The 17,489-nt window shown below is 36.5% G+C and overlaps 1 protein-coding gene across 3 annotated transcripts in view; it reads right to left on the reverse strand.

Moving 5' to 3' along the window:
• The window catches only part of CEP85L (centrosomal protein 85L), a 155,565-nt gene that overhangs the window by 87,141 nt on the left and 50,935 nt on the right, over nucleotides 1-17,489 (reverse strand). The window lies entirely within an intron of this gene.

Here is a 17,489-nt window from a genome sequence, read left to right on the forward strand (position 1 = left end):
CCTACAACAACCAAAAACTTGATACTTGCCAAAGGAATTTGACATTCCTATTACTGACAGAAACATTTCTGAAAGCAACAGCAGCAAGAAAAAGATATGGATCGTTACCAAATTCCACCCTACAAAACTGATTACAATATAATAAATAGATGTGGGAAAAACTCAATTTTCCTGTATCACCTGGCTTTCACCATTTTGACTCTAGCTTCCAATATTTTCTTTTTTCAGACTCACTTGTGAAGCCATGATACTAAGACTGACAATAACTGAATGTTGTTCCATTTCTAATGCATAATTTCTCTACAGCATAAAACAAAGGAGAGGGTTTCACATTTCTATAACACCCATAAACAACCCTCCCTCCAAAACCTCCACCTTTCACACAAAGACTGAGGACTTGATTTGGCTTTTTTTGGAGGACAGTTGATAGTTTGAGCAAATGTGAATAATACACTGGTAAAATTAGCAGTGTTAATTCAGAGGCTATATTTAGAACTAAATCTCACACTCTTAGGAGGATTTATGTACTGTACAAAACAAGCCTCCCCTCCAGAAGGGAATTATACTTCCTTATATGTCCACCATCAAAGAAGGTACAAAAGATTATTTTAAAGACTGGAGGGAAAAAAGAAAAAAAAAGGCAGACAAAAACTCAACAAAGTCATGCAAGTTACCATCTGAATAATATTACTCTGAAGTTTTCCTGGAATATATATGCAGATCTTAATGCTTACCAGAGTTTCTTCACCTGCTAGTAGTCTGTAAAGTAATGATAATTATATACAATTCATCTGAACCTGTATGTCTTTTTTAAGAAAAATTCTTAAAATTGAAGGCCATTTGTGTCCTTTGAAAAGGCCGGCTGAAAGATCTGATTTTAACTATACCCCACGCTTAAATAAACAGATACCAAATTAGGAGAGGAAAGCATTACACCCAGTATAGTCTTTTATCCCAGCTTTTCCTAATGAAAATATTTAGCTTTGCAAATAATTTCTAAAAAAAAACACTACAGCAGTTTATTACTTCTCCATTCTTTCACTGGCAATCCATTTCTAAAAAAGTTATTCTTTCTCCCCCCACTGCCTATGCCAGAGAGAAGATAGAGTTTAGTGCCCTGACATTACCATGATTTAGAAAATGTCATGAATTAGCACACTAATTAAATGAAAGTGACAAATTCAAGTAAATCATAAGAGCAAGAAAATGTAAGTCATTAATTATGATAAATGCTTTAAAAGAATGTTTCTCATCCTGAAAGACCAGAAGTTCCTTTGCCAATTTACATATATGAAAGGCACCATTTGGTCCACCAAATCCATCCTCCCTGGTATGCAATACAACACTTGCTACAAATGTCTCAGATTAAAAGACTTTATCCACTGTAGAGAACAGAACTGTAACCAAACTCCAACTTGCATATTTGAGAGAATTTCTGTAGTTAATTCAATATAAAACACGCTAAAGTATTCAAAACAAGAAGACATATATACACACATAAAATCCTTCCTTGGTAAAGTTTGGGGTTTGATCATCATAATTCTAAAAATCAGTTTGGCATCTCTATTTCCAACAGCATGGTTTACCTCACACCTAAATGGGATGCTGGTTGAATGTCAACACGCCTTCCTGAGCACCCACTGAATCTCCAGCACTACTGAGCACAGCCTTCATGTTTAATCGAAGCATATCATGTGACATAAGAATTGCAGAGTTATTTTAAATGCTGCTACCTGTAATGCTACCCAGTCTTCTGAGCACTAACTTCTAAACAATATTAAAACAGAAGAGGGCTTCACTGTTTACAAACAGCTAACAAGCTTGAACACAATCAATCAGAATTACATTTTTCTTCAAAGAGAAAGATGATCACTCTTCTCTGAACCTCATGAAAATCAGAAGACAGAGTTTGTGTCTCTGTTTTGTTTTCTGATGTGCAGAGTTATGAGTACAGAGACAGAGGTGGGAGAACAGAGGTTTCAATTGCTGTCTTTGATAATGGAAAGAATTTAGTGTTTATAAATTCATTTCCAGTTGTTGGCTCATATATTTGGATATTTATAGTACTCATCACTATGGTATCCAAGCACATTTGCAGTGCTTTGACCCACACAAAACAATACAAAACTGTTTCTTCTCCGCTCTCCAACCTCTTAAGAAACACCTCAGTTGTGGTATTACTAGCACAGCATGTTCCAGAAATTAAAAATAGAACTCTTAAAAACCTAGACTCAATTTCAGATCTTACTTCTTGATCAAAACAAGCAGGGAACAAAGTATATCATAAAAGCTGGTGCAGGAAAAAAGAAATTACCAGGGCCTGCTCTCTGGCTCTGAAATAAAGTCAGCTCCATAACTACTTGCTCAGAGAGTCTGATTTGTCTACTTACAACAAGTATTTAAATAAAAAAAAGAATTAAATTTGTCTGATGATGTTAATAATTGAAGTCATCTTTCACCCCAGAGAAATACAAGAGAGCCATTTTGCGCAATGCAGTACCTAATGTGTTCTCCAGTGTTACCTAATAGTACCAGTAAATCCCTAACATAGCAAATTGTAATGGCATTCAGCCCACATCCAAGCTACCAGGATGAAATCTGAAACTCTGTGAAGGGTAGCAATTTTAGAAGCTACATACAGATCTTCACATTACCACTCAAGTGGTAGAAGGCTATTAATGCACTTCAGCTTTAGAAGAGAGGTTGACACAAATGATTTTTGATAAATCAAAACTACCATGCTTCACATTCCATAAAGTATTTTTATAATCAACCACTGCTAAATTTCCTTTCGCATCTTGGGCTAGCTTTTGTAGGTAGATTAGGCATAATTACAATATTGAAGTGATGGAGCAGTGCAAACAGAACTGTATCATTAACATGATTATAAACACTGAATGCAAGAACAGCTTCTTAATAGAAACCCCAAATATTTTTTCCTGTCTTTCTGTACTGCGCTTTATTTTTAAATTTATATTCTTACTTATCACAGGCCAAAAAGATTAATGATGTTAGAAAAACAAGCATGTTAACTGTGTTATACGTATATACACACATACAAACTCTCATATAATGCATATTAATTAAACTACCTATATAAGTGCATATAAAAGATAAATTAAGTGATTTAACCAGCCTCACAAATCAGTAAGTTTTAGAGAAAAAAAAAAAAATCCATGCTTTTCTAAGTCTGATACATGACTCTGAAACACAGAACTCCACCATACATGTCACACTCTCCATCAACTCCCACATCTACATCCCAACAGCTGGAATAATACCCACTCATGTAAGCAACAGTCTAACTAGTATTCTTCAACTTTTACTGTAAATTAAGGGTATACTACTCCCATGGAAGTATAGTACTCCCAGAGTCATATAAACAAGAACTCTTGGCAGTAAATCACGTTTTATTAATTCTACTAGACTATGCTACCTGCCAGAACTAACTAAATATGCATATATATTCATAATATTCCTACCTACTCTCAAATTCCCATTTAATTCCAAAAGTTCAGAAGTACTTATTTAAGAGCTTCTGAATGTCACATTCCTCATCTTCTTCCAAAATATTCCATCCCAATTTCCATTAAGAATTAAATAAATAGTCATTTTCATTAAAAAATTAAACTCATAGGTAAACACAAAACCTGCAATTTTTGCTATTCACTTATTATGTCTGCATATATATTGCATTCTCCTATCCTGCAAGAGTTTGATTATATCACTTACTGATACTAGGCTTAACATTTAGAAAAACAATGCAACTCTCCAAGACCTCCTTTTACACAGGAAAACAAGGAGGGGAAAATCAGCTGGAAAAGAAGGACGAAAGTATTACTGCATCATTGCATAAAGATATTCTAAAAGCAGAATCCCACCAGTATAAATCAAGGTCTGTTTCTTCGCTTATTTCTATCACATATTATTCTTTTTTAAGGCAAAAGATGATTCTCAAGACCAGTTTTACAAGAATTAAGCCGTTAGTAATATCAGAAGTTACGACAAAGACCATAAAACAGGAAGTCTGGCCAGAATCAACCTTTCACTGCATTCCTTTTTTTAAGGAAATGACAGTAAAATACAAAAGTAACAAACTGGAGCAGTTCTGTATGTAAAGCGAACGCAGCTGAGCATCCTGTACTGAAGTCCTCTACCATAGTCCCCTCAGCATCAAGGAGTAAGATCATTTGCATACCTGGTAGAGGTGAGAGGGGTTTCATGGCAAGGTCTGAATGTGGAAAGTATACCTATCCTGCAGACTGCTTCAAGTCAGATTTGTTTCCCCCCCTCTTCTCCCTCAAGCCCATTAAGGCAGAGAAGATGGGGCAGTAATGAGACCTGACCAGGAATACTGAAGCTGGTGAAACTGATGGGAGTTGAATGGAGAAAAAAAAGTATCATAAGATAAAGTTCAGACCATGCGTCACAGGGACAGCACGTTTCCAGCTCTACAGAAGCCACGAATCACTTGGGATTTTTTAGAAGCTGTATTAGACAACAGACATCCAACCCACCTCCACAAAGAGTGCTATTGTCTTCTTCACCAGGGATTTTTTCATCATGAGTATTAGTAGTATCTTAGCCTGGATAGGGCAAAAGAGTTACTCTTCCACAAGCAGTATCACCCAACAGAACAAACTTTCCAGTGAACTTACAAACCTACAGAAAAGTCATGATTTCCAAAACCCCATGTCCATCAAACCTGCGAACAGCCTGGCCTTCCATTCAGTTCCAATCCAGGATGATCCTTCATGGATCTATGACATCAGAGTCACATAAGCATGAAAATAACCACATTTTGGGGGTGGATCTTTATGCTCTGAAGATAATTTTTTATATTTTTGTAGTTCTCCTCCCAGGTGGAAAACAGCTACACTCTATACCACCAGGACTTGTGTATACATTAAAGTAGAAAGTCATATAGAGTTTAAACATTCTAATTCACAGCTTAGCACCTATCCAAGTTAATTTTAGATCATGAAACTTAGATGATTTACACAAACCACTAGTGCACGTTATATACACGTTTGGCACTGTAATAAATAAAGGCTGATTTTAAAATTATTGCTTTTAAGAATCCCATTAAAACATAAAAGTTAAATAAAATCTCGTTATACTATACTAGACAATCTTTTACCTGCATGCTCCCTTTACTAAATATCTGCACCATGAACTTGCCAATTCTTAGTTTACTACTGCCAAAAGTAAAAAAAAAAAAAAAGAAAAAAAAAAGAAAAAAAAGAAAAAAGAAAAATCCAGCACATCTCATTTGAATTCTTAATACACTCTAAAATTTTTTTCAACTAGACTTATTTTGGCTATTAAGATTTCTCTAACATGTGAGGAGAACCACAACAGATGATTATGGGTACCCCAGTGAATCCAACTCCCTTTCTATGCACTCTGACCGTATTTTTAATTCACTTTTCAAGCTGAGCTAATTAGAATTAAAACCTTGCCAGCACTGTCAACAGCAACGTATGAGTGCGTACAGATGGCTGATGCAGTGAGAAAGAAAGGAGTACTTCTAACCATATCAATTCTCAAAGGAAAACCTTACTCCAAAAATGTCTCTTGCCCAGTTAAAAATTAAGTGTCTGTTCTTTAGAATTTGTACATAAGATAGAACAATAAACAATAATCTTGTCCAGAATCTCTAGGTGTTCCAACAGTAAAACTTATAAATGGGAAAACCAAAAACTTCCTGCTACTTCATGCAAAAAATACCATTGTTTAAATCAGCCTAGAAAAACTGTTCTATTTTTGAAAATACAAGATATTTTTAGCCTTTGACAGTGATAGACTAACCCCTGATGGAAAAGGATGTGCCACTAAGAGTTTATCACAGTTCATACAATTTGAGAGACATGCACAGGATGTTCAGTCTTCTTATTCACAGAACAACATCAAGAATGCAATCATCCTGTATATTTAAGAAAAACAGCCCAAACACAGGGAGGCATGCACTGTTCTTCAAAGCAAGATACATCAAAAAATATACATATATATTTAAACTCTGTTTTATCCTATCTAGACTTGCTAAAAACTACAGGAGGTAATGCTGAGGCAGTACACAGTTTTAGCCAGGAAAAAAAAATATAAAAAGAAAAAAATCCACAACAAACATAACCCACAACCCACCCACCCCACCTCCTCAAAAACATAAATACACAAATGGCAGATAGTTAAATTTATTGGTCTACTTTTCTTAATAGTAGTAGACAAAATAAGGGCCAACAAGCAAAAACTGTAATGTGGTAGGTTCAGGCTGCACATAAGGGAAAAATTCTTTACAAGGACATCCAATAGCACTGGAACAGGATACCCAAAGAGGCTAGGGAACTTGTCAAGGTTTTCAAGAATCAGCCAGACGAAGTCATGACTGACCTGATCTGTGTTGGTGATGGTCCTGCTCTGAGCGCAGGGCTGGAAACGGTGACTGCCAGTAGTCTTTTCCAAACCACATTTCTATGAATCTACAGCATGAAAACATCCAGTACAAATTCTTTCTCAAGGAGACTACAATCCTTATTTATTTTGATTAAAAAAAAAGTCTGAATTAAACTATTTGCTTCCTATTTTATTTTCAGATGAGCTAGACTGTGGCATTTAAATTATTAAGCATCAGAGGAGTTGCAAGGAGCCAACCTACACCCAGGCATAATTTGTCACAGGCATTCAATGCCAGGTGCATCATACATTTAAGAGGTGATCATCATATCACAGCTACATTGTTATCGGGCAAGATGAAAGTAAAATTTTTTCCACTTCCATCCCTTTTTCAGAGCTATACCGTCAAGGAGAGTATGTTGTGATCTCAAAACAGGTACGTGATTTCTTCTGGGACAGTAAGTCCATGGGGAAAGAAGGTCTTCTGCAATCCATTGAATTTGTTAGCAACATCCTTACAAACCTTCTGTTCAATGCCACAAGAGTAAAAAAATAAAATAAATATCTATCCAGTCATCTTGAGGAACAAGAAACATATTATAAGGACAATTAACAATGAGGGAGATGCTAATTTATGTTTATGTAATCCATAAAGGTAACCAATTACTAACACCTGCCAAGTATACTTTATTGTTACCACTTTTTCTATTCCAAGGATTAAGTGTCTAGAGGAACAGCAAAACAGAGAACAGTGAACAGAAGAGGATGCAATTCCTGAACACCACAGGAGTACCAGACATACACTAAACAAGAATAAATTGACTTAAAATTAGAGAAGTTACTCCTACATCTTTTACAAGAACACTCAGGTTCCTCCTAATCCGACAGAATCAGATCACTAACAGAGTCTTTGGTCTAGTCCTCCACCATCATAAGACTGTCATTCCGGTTTACAAAAAAAAATATTTCTCTTAGAACTACATAATTCTGCATGAGAATTTTTTTTTTTTTAAAAAAGCAAACCCAATCTACAATTCTCATTACCAAGCCACGTACTAAAATACCGTCTCTGTGAAAAACACCATTCTGGTTTTCATTGTTATTAGAAGAAACTTAGAAAAAGCTGCACAGAGGACTGCTACCTGAGAGAAAGTTTTTGCATTAGAGGGAATAAAACACATTGCACTTTTTATCACCAGTCATCTTTCTCCCTCTGAGAACATACATAATTTTATCCTTACATATACACCTAAATTGTCTTGTTTTGGTATTTTTTTTTCTGATCTTGATAGTTAATAGACATTTTTAAAACAATACACATGCATTCACAGAAGCTATCCTTTAGATCTATGCAACTAACATTTCCTACCAGGGTTGCTTCAAAGCGTTTTTCTGCAGAAAAAGCGTGAATATTCACTAAAAAGCTATTCATTATGTAAGTTGTATTTATTTTCATAAGTAGAATGAGACATAAACTTTTCTACCAATTACAGAGGCTAACTACAAGACTAAGGTTGCAGTGGGAAAATCATCTTTAATGGAAGCTTTTTCCATCCAAAAATGTCAAAGTAGTCAAGAGGCAAGAACACACTTTAAGAGGTTTATTATCAATAGAGGGTACTAAAATAAACCAGAAAACCTTCACAAAGCCTCCATGTAGTCACTTCATGAGAAGATTTGCTATTGCTGCGGGGGTGGGTAACATTGGAGGATTTCACAGTAAAGAGCTGTGGGTTTTGCTTGGGGGTTGTATAAAAAAAAAACCCAAAAAAACCAACAAACCACCACTAACAACGGGGGGGGGGGGGGGGGTGTGTGTGTGTGGAACAGAACTAAGCCAAATCAAGACGTAAGTTTCCTCTCACTGGAGTCAATATTCTGCCATCCACAGGATGGGACTCAACTTCTGTCTTCTAAGTAAATGTCATTCTGGACAAAACCAAGTCCAGGATCTATATGCCAACAGAACAGACGTAATTTTAAGCCAAATTTTAAGTCAAATGAAAAAAGCATCACAGGCAGAAAACTGAGGAGTTCAAAGAGCAGCAGGCAAGATTTATTACACAAATGAAAATACATTTTAAAAATCCATATTTTAAACCCCACTCTTTCAAAGTTTAAACATTCTTTTTTCAGTATCACTGTTTAAGTCATCATAACACAAAGCAAAAAAAGGTACTTTTTTCATTGAGACATATGCTAAGGTTTTCTTAGTGACTGGCTTAAAACTGCAGCATATATTCAGATGTCCTATCTGTAGCATCACGCTTTTGCTCTTTTATTGTTAAGTTATAGAGATGAAAAGAGTTTCTCTCGAAACAGGGAGAAATGGACAAAGGTCCCAACTCTCACCCTGCAATCAAAAGGTGATTTACTGCTATATTTCAATGACCATCCTGCAGCCAGAAGGGAACACAGGGCCTCCAGTTTCTTGGCTTTTTTTTTTTCCTGGCAGTACCAACACTATTGATATTGTCTAGATCTTAACCGCAGAGCCACAAGAAAACAAATCTTAAGCAACAAGTTCATTTCAGCCCAGTTCCAAATTCAGTGCAGCTCTCAACCCAAATACCAACTGCTGATCCTCACAACAGGTCACCTGGTGCTACCTGGCACATCCAAATGAACACAGTAAATAGTTCATATAGTGTTGGCAAAAACCAGACAAGAAAGACTTGTGTCTGTGTTTTGTATAACCAAGACTGTTCTTCAGACTATGTACAGACTTCTTCCAGGTTATTTTAAAATAGCATCTATAATATTATCTTTTGTACACAGCTGTAAACCTAAATTGCAAATGAAGGAACATCTACTGGGGATATGTTCCCACCTCCACTCTCCTGATATATTTCATACCCATTCCTCTTAAACACAAGTAGATTTTGAATTAAGAACCTTCTTCTTTCACCCCACCCCTAAAAACTTGCTACTAATAAGAACAAAGAACAGTAAAATTATGAGCTATCAAAGAAATTAAATTCACCCATACACTTCTGAAATGGTACCACTGGAAAGCCTTTTTTTCTTCCATTAAGACTCAACATTAATGATTAATTCATTTTAGCACCTGGTCATTGCTCAATTTTTTTTAATCTCAAATACTTGTATTAACAATGTATTAATGACATGCTACTTTTACATTCGTATTTTTAGCAGAAAGTACAAAAGAACTATGAACCTGGGTAAATCAGCTATTACAGGTAAGTAAATGTACCTGAAGACAGACACAAATCCTTGAAGTCTCCAAAACTTCAGTAAAATTACATTGTAGCACTGACTATGAGGCTGTGAAAAAGGATCACAGATCTAGGTATTGTGGAGATAAACAAGAAGCAACCTTTATGAGCAACTTCAGAATGCAATGTGATGGTGTGAGAGTATGACCATCAGCTCCAGGAGCTTTTAAAGTGTCTAAGGACAGCAAAAACAAAGCAGAGAAAATATTTAATGCCACAGCACATAGGTGACTGGGGTTTCATCTGCAATTTCTTCTTCCACACAGCAGGAAGATGAGATTATGTTTACTGCACACTTTCTGAGGACTGCAATACTCACAAAAACTAACATCTACATGTAAATAACAAAATATTTAGGAGAACTTCTAAATATTGTAATATTACCTAAAACTGGAATGACTTATTACAAAGAATAAACCAAGATTATTCTAATAGAGTAAGAAATACTTTTAAGCTGGACAGCCTTTGCTTTTCTAGGTTTATTCCAACTTCTGCTCATCTCAAATTACATGTCCTAGTTATCTCTTCAATCTGAGCCAATAAAAAAATACACATGTATTTTAATGCAATTCCTAAAAAAATCAGAGGACCAGTAAGGAAGCAAAAAAATTTTAATTAACTGAAAGACTGCTTATAGTTATTGATAGCTCAATATAACATAAAAAATATAGATCAACTCCATCGTCATCTCAATTCATAGTTTTCACACATTCAAATTTGCCAAGTGCACATTTAAAAGACACTTTCTAGAATGAGGCGTTGTTCCTTTTCAGAGGCAAAAAAGTGACCCCTGTGTAGCTGACTATACTTCTACAATGCAGACTTCCGTGACTGCAGCTGACACAAACGCCATCATTGTCATAGCAAATTCTTATCTGTCAGCCCTTTGAAAGGAAGAAAAGGAAAAACCCAAAAGATTTCTTTTACCATGTTTGCATTGGGAAAAACCCACTCCAATTTTCTTTCTAAATTTGATTAAGTAAGAAGCATTTTAGACCATGAAAAGAAAAAAAGCATAGTGACAATAATAATTGCTTTAAAAACAAAACTGTTAGGGTTCTCTAAGGAATTTAACTTATGAAAAGCAACAAACTTGCACCTATTCTGCCTGAAAATTAACAGGCCCGCTGTTACCAACCATCACTCAGGTGAGGTTGCTGCAAACAAACCCCTCATGAGTAGCCAAGCATTCTTGCAGGCTTTTTTTCCTTATCAGTCCCCACAATTCAAAGTGTTACATTCCACCCAAAACCTGGGCTAGCTAGTCAGACTTGTCATTTGCTGCATATTTCTCCTACGGACACTTAATTCCCCTAACCTGAAGAAAGTCAGTGATGAAGGAAGTGAGATGGAGTAACTATGCTTCATGTAAGAGTGGTCTCCGCACATTGTTCTTTCTCACTGCTGCCTTTATACTGCCAAAACTGATGTAAAAAGTCCATCTGACTTATCATAGAAGCTCACAGAAACACAAGTGAGGGCCTGAAAAAGGTTCTCTTGAACAGGGAGCTTTTATGTTCTACTTCAAAGGGTTTTGTATGAAAATTCCTTATCATCAGTTCACCAGTACACTGAAATCCCAGCTAAAATAAAGGATGACATTAAACACACTTTACACTTAAAAAACCCAAAACACACCAAAACCAACAAAAAACAGGTTTTATCTGTGCATACATTAAGGTAGAAACAGATCTGTTGAATAAAAACTAAGAGCAAAGCATAGGCCCTCCAGAAATGGCTAGTGTTATAAAAATGTTAAAACCCAGGGATTTACAAACCTTTCTATGGGGGAATACAACCAGTCTTCTCTGTCAGGTCTTCCGCGGGAACTAGCCTAACAGGTCTTTTTTTTGCTCAGCAGGAGGCTACAAGCAACTCGCTGCCTACATCCCAAATGACTACAGTCTATCACTAAGCGCACTACTTCGTCTATAGTGGAAAGGATTGAAAAGGAGTCCTGTGATTTTTTTCAGATAAAGCTGCAAATGCTAATTGAAAATTAAATACTGAGTAGTTACAGAATATGTTTCCAGTGTTCATGCAAAGGTAGTTTAAGGCTCAAAACGTTCCTCTTTTCTGCTGTTCTCTGAAACTGCTCTCACTCCTGTGTGCTTTGTGACATCCTGAGTTACAGAGCTGATGAATGCAGTTTTCTTTGGTGTAACAGTAGCAAGGAAAAGTGCAATGTCCTCCATGAAATCTCTCAGCAAAGATGTATAATGCCTGGCATGCCCAGGTGTCATGATACTAACCTAAACATAGACAAGATCATTGTATGATGCTCATTGTTTTCCTATCAGAATGCCAAACATCCATCACACTCCAAAAATACAGAGTGCAGGACATTAAAAATAATTCCTCAAGATTTCACCTGAGCATGATGCAAATGATATGGAATCAGGGGCAGAGATTGTACTGGGTTTGGCTGGGACCGCATACATGAATTTTTTTCATAGCAGCTCCTATGGTGCTGTGTTTTACACTGGTGACCAAAAGAGTGTTGATAACATACCAGTGTCCTAGCTATTGCTGAGGAGTGCTTACACAGCATCAAGGCGAGGGGGTGCACTAGAGGTTGGGAGAGGACACAGCTGGGACAGCTGACCTGAAATGCCAAAGGGATTCCATACTATGTAATGTCATGCTCAGCAATAAAACTGGAGAGCAGGTTTTTTCCAAAGTATTTGTTGCTCAGAGACTGGCTGGGCATTGGTCTGCTGGTGGTGCTTTTGCATCACTTGGTTTTTTTCATTTTTTTCTTTCACTTATTAAACTGTCTTTATCTCAACCCACAAACTCGGGTTTTTTTTCCTTGCTTTTACCCTTCTGATCCTCCGGGGGAGGAGTGAGTGAGAGACTATGTGGGGGCTGACCTGCAGCAGGGGACAACCTCCCACACCATCTCAAATCTATTCATTCTGATATAACTCAAACAGTGACTCAAATAGCTTCCAAAATATATAAGATAGAAATAACTTTTTGCACAGTATCAAAGTGAATGTGGCCAAATGCTAAGTAAGCACAATTTCTTTTCACTGAGTTATTTCTGATTAGAACAAACAGAAGTCATCTTTCTAAAAAAGAAGTACTGATGTTAGCTGAAGACAAAATTCACCAAGTTCATTGGCCAGAACACTCCCACTAGCTGGAGAAAAATCCTGCTAGTATTTTTGATGTGAGGCAAACTGGGCATGTGCATATCATGAGCTTGTTTCTATGGAGAAACTATCACAAAAGGTGGCAAAGTATGAAGTTAAAGCAGCATCTATTTCTCTCTGCAGAACACTCACATGCGGAACTAGTGAGCGCCTTTAGTTTAGCTCAAGCCAATTTCAAATTCAGAGTATACAGGTTCACATGGGGCGTATGCTACTGTCATTTGAAGGAACTTCTCCATGTCTTATTTAATTTATTAGCATCATTTTTTTCCTATCCATTAAATCCTAGAAATAGGTTACTAGAATTCTGAAATAATCCATGTTTAAATTTTATTCAATCCTACCAAAAAAACCTCAGAAAATAAAGAGCCAAGCTCTGAGCATTAATATTTATATTCCCCTCAGAAATATAGACACTTCATTCTAGCAAGGGATGACAGTACCTCTTCTAAAATGAACAGAGTCTAATATAGGATTAAGTGAAGTGCACATTTCTGATTGTCAGGATAGATAATATCCAAGTAACACAATAAGGCTGACTCACAGAGGGCAGGGCACTGCTCCACAATGTGAGACTTGACAAGCAGGGAGAAAGGAGACCAAAGAAGAATGCCTCGAACAGAATTATTTTCCACCCTTCAAATCATCAAGCTACTTCACCAAACATATACCAACACTTGCCAAGATCCAAAGGCATAGAGATTAGCCTCAGCTCAATTAAGTTCAGGGACTGCTATGAAAATCCATCATCTTCCAAAATTACAGAGCACAGTAGACAGCACAAAGTACACTGCCAGCTCTCCAGATCTAGAATCCTTGTGCTATTGTACCTTCCTGACATCAAAACTGATAGCGCAAACTAGTATTTGACCTGTTCACTTTCTCAATCCCGTTATCTTTAGCAGCATGCTAAACTAAACAAGAAACACACACCTCCCCAAGATACTCATAATTAGACTTTGTCTCCTGAAATTCAGTTCACTCTTTCACTATATTCAACAGCTATATTTATTAACTTTTCTTCTTTTTTCCAATCAGTAAAAAGGAAAAAAAAAAGAAAAGAAGAAAATTGTTAGAATACCATGCTCAGGACCTGCTGGAAGAAGAATGCTTCAAATAGCAAAATCAAATAACTTTAGAGCTGGCTGTACCGTGTTCCCTGGTGAATTAAGAAATGCTACAATTAAATTGAACTAATTAGATTTTTTTAATTCATTAAAAAAAGTAACATAGTTCAAAATGAGAGACAAGAGACTCCTCTGGGTCTCATAACATTAAAACAAGTTTCTATTCTATCAGTTAAGTGATCCAGAGAAGTTGTATCTACACAAAATACACAAAATGCAGTGACAATACATCAAGCATGCTGCATCTAGTCCATGATACTCCCTGAACCACCACTTACGAAACTCCTCTCCCAAAGGCAACCTCTCTATATAGCTATGGAACACCATTTTAAATTGTGAACAGACCATGCTTATTCAGATTTCTATATGAAAAGAGACACAATTCCCCATCCTTCTTAAATCAACATTTCTACATGACCGGGGGGGGGGGGAGGATTTTTTTAAAAAGTTAAACTAGCAGAACATCAACTCCTCAATAAAAAAAAGCAGTAACTTTGATCCTCTGCATCCAATCTCTCTCTTCTAGGAAAGCAACATTCTATGAATTTTCATGTCTATTAATTTGCAACTAGAATTCATAGAATCATAGAATAGTTTGAGTTGGTAGAGACTTTTAAAAGTCATCTAGTCCAACCCCCCTGCAATAAGCAGGGACATCTTCAACTAGATCAGGTTGCTCAGAGCCTCATCCAGCCTGACCCTGAATGTTTCCAGGGACGGGGCATCTACCACCTCTCTGGGCAACCTGTTCCAGTATTTCACCACCCTCAGTGTAAAAATTTCTTCTTTATATCTAGTCTGAACCATTATCCTACTACTACAAGCATTACTAAAAAGTTTGTCCTCATCTTTCTTATAGGCCCCCTTTAAGTACTGAAAGACTGCAATAACGTCTCCTCAGAGCAAGAATTGTATTTAATAATAAAGAGGAAAGATCTGCTTTATAAGGAACTTTCCACTGCACAGGCAGCTTATCTGATGGGAAGAAAATATTTTGGCCTGCAAGAGCCACAGGCCCTGTATCTTGTCATATCAGTATCTACTTCTTATCTCTACTGTCCAAAAGGCAAAACTCAAAATGTGCACAAGGGAAAGACCTCTGCTGGGGTTTACAGCCCATTTAATGTGTGATAAGACCTTGATTCTCTAATTAGGTAACCCAAATAAAAACAGTCTCAAAAATGCTTCAAATATAGACTATATGTTTCTTATGTAAATGGTATTGAAAGAATGTTTATACAGAGACCAATGGATGACTGGCACAGGCATACAACAGTTATTAAAAACTGTAAGTATAAATGCTATTATTGCTCATGGAGAATAGGAAACCTCATGCTTCACAAATGCATTACACATTTCCATACAGTATCCTACACCTTTTTCCTAATAGACATTGTAAATTGTAAAAGCACCACTTTAATCTAGACCATGCATTTAAATGCAGACAGAGAATTAGATAAGGCATAATTTAGAAGTTTACCATCACGTTTCCTACGCCAAAAGAATTCTAAATAGTCATTTTACAACTCTTTCTGGAATCTGCTTCCATTTGAAAGACTCTGGAGTTGCACAAAGGTCATAGAATCAAATAGTTTGGGTTGGAAGGGATCTTTGAAGGTCATCTAGTCCAACATCCCTGCAATAAGCAGGAACATCTTCAACCAGATCAGATTGCTCAGAGCTCCGTCCAACCTGACCTTGAATGTTTCCAGGGATGGGGCAAATACCACCTCTCTGGACAAGAGATCCTGTAACTGAAAGTTTTCAGAACTTTATACCTGCACTTTTTCATTACAAGAGAAGCTCTTTTCTGCCACCGACCTCCCCTTAACCTTGTTTCCTCTTTTAGACTGACTTCTGAAATAGTATCGACAATCTTTTGGTCAAAGTCTTAAGTTTAAGAGGCAACCTATACCTAATGACATACGCATAGCATAGCTGTTAGCTGTTTGATGTTGGGAGCTATCTTTTTCCCTGTAAGCATAAGCCACAAATGTTACAACTGCCAATTTCAAAGTTGCCAATGAAAAGGAAAACAAGAACAAGAAGATTCAGATAGCTTTCACTGATAGTTGATCAGCTGTTGGCCACCAACTAAAACCTTTTCTTCCACACAACTCATCCTGAACACAACCTCCTACTCTACCAGGAACACAGGAACTTTTCAACAGTTTCATGTGGCTCTACATTTCACTTCCATCATACTTCCCAACAGACAATATGAGATTTTCCTGAAGACTAGCTGCAATCAATGTCTAAGGGTAAACTTCAGTGAGACTTGTACAGGATAAGTTGAAAACAGTAATAACAGAGATGACTTACAAGTAGAGGTAAATTTTAAAAGAAAAGAACCTGGAAAAGACCATATCAAAATCTTTTTCTCCTACTCCATACAGAATACAGTAATTCTTTTTATCTTGCTCAAAAGTTGATCTGAATCCAGAACCACTTACTGACAGGAAACAAACCAACCAACCCACCTAACCACATTAACTGTAGTTTATACAGAGATAAAAATGCCTTTTTACATGCTTCCTTAAATTAAGAGCACCCTGAATTAGAATTTTAAGATCTATTCTACCTAAACTACCATCCCCACATTTAAAATTTCTGAATTTTTCTCACCTATACATTTATCTCCTCAACATTGCTCAACTTTGATAATTAAACTCAACTAGTCATTTCATTTTCTAATTTTCCTACCTTTGCACAACATAACATAGAGACAACCGATTGAGTACTTTTTAATATAAAGGATTTCTCTTCCTCTTGCTGTTGTCAAAACTCATCTCCACTCCAAACACATATAGGTTTGAGCCAAACACAAGAGCCACTCAGCACTGTTCTTTAAACTCTGCATTTTCAAAGAGAGCAAATGCTCCTGAAATGAAATATGAGTAGGAAGATGAATTTAAAGGGCCATTTAAGATGCAAAGAAAACCTATAAAAACATTTTTTAAATGCATCTAAGATCCACTCCGTGCACCAGCATAATTACTAGTAACTACACATCTGCACAAATGAATTCACCTGCAACTTCCAGAATTAAAGCAGGTATTAATTCTGAAATAAAGTTTTTGATTTTTTAGTAGGCATAATAGGAAACAGCAAAGCCACATTTCATTCTCTGAGCACTGTTAAAAATTGTAACAATTTGCTGACTTGTGAAAAAAATTTCCCTCTGAAAAATCCCCAAGGGCTTCTTCCCAAGCACCACATTGAGAGCAGATGGGCAGCATCAAGTCTGCAATTACCAGTCTGGCCTGGCAAGTCCCACAGTGGATGTGGGAAAGGGGCCGCTTCAGAGATGCAGACAGCTAGGTATTGTAGGCAACAACTTAAAACATACGCATGCATTCAATTTCCAAACCTGTCAAATGTTCCTTCCATTAACTTTCATTTTACATTTATGTTTCTCTCCTTTTTTTTTTTTTTTACATTTTCTTTTCTGCTATTGAAAAGTTTTTCAAAAAAGGTGGCAGGAAATCAGTAACATTAAGGATACAGTAAAACTGACCATTGTCAACCATTGCCAGAGGCACAAACTTCATCAACTATCTGTTGTTAAAATTTTT

This window comes from Balearica regulorum, chromosome 3 (genome assembly GCF_011004875.1).
Source record: "Balearica regulorum gibbericeps isolate bBalReg1 chromosome 3, bBalReg1.pri, whole genome shotgun sequence".
Taxonomy (NCBI): domain Eukaryota; kingdom Metazoa; phylum Chordata; class Aves; order Gruiformes; family Gruidae; genus Balearica; species Balearica regulorum.